Here is a 2,026-nt window from a genome sequence, read left to right as displayed (position 1 = left end):
AGCTGCTGGCCGGTAGCACGGGCTGCGTTTGCGCTCACGCCCCTCGGAGGGTTGCAGGTAAGCTGCACTTGGCACCACTGAACGTAAACTGTCGTTTTCTGTCAGCGCAGTGGGGCTTGTTTCAGTGCGTTTTCTGCAAAATGATAAAGGCCAGAACCACCTTTTTGTTGAACAAATACCAGGGTCCCAGCAGTTCTGGTGGCAGGGCCTTCTCCAGAGCTCCAGACAAACGTTCTGCCAGAGCAAGACTATTGCCAGTACTAGGTGGAGTCAGCTGTGGTTTTGTGCCAGCTGAGCCTTGAAAGCTGCCCAGCACAGGGACCTCCACCTTTCTGGTGCCCTGTCCCAGAGCTATCACACATTCCTGAGGAAGGAGTTCCCTTTGTGTCCATCGTCAAGCTAATGGAAGTGCCCAGGCAAGCAGGTCTGGGCACTATCCAACATTCCTCAAAATTACATGTTTTGCTTATGAGTGGTGAGTCCATGAGCCTGGAAAGCAACCTCTTTGAAGCTGCCCTGTCTCAGCCAGCAGTGGTGATGGTTGGAGGGTTTAGTGTTGTCCTTTGGTAAGTGCAATGAGCGTCAGGAAGCCAGTATTAGCTTTGCCGTTCCCTGGGGGCTGCAGGCACCTGACTGGAGAGGGGTCAGTGGGCACCAGTGACTCAGAGGGTAAGCAGGACTGGCTGCTGGCTGGGCAGGGTCCTGCGGGTGGTCTGGCAGGCTGGCGTGTCTCTGGTTAGCCCCGCGAGCTGCAGAGCGCTCCGGGGACGGTGCATGACACTCAAGTGGTTTTCAAGTGCAATAAATAACTCCTGCCAGCAGCCCTTAATGCTGCTATTTAATGTTACTGTTTGTTTGGTCTCATGAATGCTAAGTCACTGCAAGGGTAAGTGAACCTGCATTCTTCTAATTGGGTAGAACTGCTTCCCAACACAAGCACACACCACTCCCACTTCCCTCAGCACTCATGGTCTGCTGATTTCAGCAGCCTCCGGTGCTGGTTGGTGGGCCGCCAAAGTGCTGGTCTGTGGAGCTGGGCTCTCATCCAGCATATCTGGATGCTCCTTGGATGTTCATTCAGTGTCTGCTCACAGGCACTCTTCCAGACGAACGTGCCGCCTGTGATCTCTGAAGAAGTGTACCGTGTCCTGTCCTTTGACCTCCAACAATACCGCTACTTCTTAGTCTCAAGACTGGCACTCCTGTGAAATCATTCGCTGCCTGTGGCTTTTTCTCAGGGCTTCTGCTGAGGCTGGGACCCACTGGACCTTACAGATCAATGTTTTGCAATTCAATTTCACAGACTGTAGCTGTTCAATATCTCACAAAGCAAGTGCACGTGCTTTTTTATTACTGGCCATGGTGAAAACCAGCAGGGTACAGTCTCAGTTTGTGATGCTGTGCTGAGTGAGCAGATACAGGAAGACCAGAAAGTATGGCTGTTGCCATCAATGAGAAACTCTGCACTCATCTTTAAAACCTGAAATGGTCAGCAAAATCCAGGAGCAGTCTTGAACCTCAACCAATCTACCTCGCTCTGGGACAAAGGAATTTCCTTTTTCTGGCAGGGCAAAGAGTGGACTTAAGGTCTCAGCATCTCTTTGCCCCACTTAAGTGGCTTCCACTAACCACCTGAAAGCTCCTTTAGAAAGTGGGCCTTGCTTTCACCATGAGAAAGCTCAAAGAGAAAATTATCCTGCAGTCAAGGTGCATGACAAGAAATGTCTGCTATCGCTTTTCTGTTCACTTACATGTTTCTCAGTTCTGCAACTCTGCTCAAGAATCACTTTGTGCTTTGGTTAAATCTGATGTTGTGAGCACCACGATGACAATAGTGGTGTCTATGACACTAGTGTCCTAGCACTCTCAGTCAACAGTCAGCTAAGGACAAGCTTGTCAGTTGCAGACAATTCATTCTTCAGACCTTTTAGGTCCAGAGTTGCAACATTTCACTGTTGTCAACAAACACCTGGACTTGTGCTAAGTAAAATTCTACTTCCTTTTTGCTTTGAACTGTGAATTTGTA

This window comes from Chaetura pelagica, unplaced genomic scaffold (genome assembly GCF_000747805.2).
Source record: "Chaetura pelagica isolate M959 unplaced genomic scaffold, ChaPel_1.0 scaffold126, whole genome shotgun sequence".
NCBI classification, from domain to species: Eukaryota; Metazoa; Chordata; class Aves; order Apodiformes; family Apodidae; genus Chaetura; species Chaetura pelagica.
The sequence above is the reverse complement of the archived record's forward strand: the minus strand, read 5'-3'. Positions refer to the sequence as shown.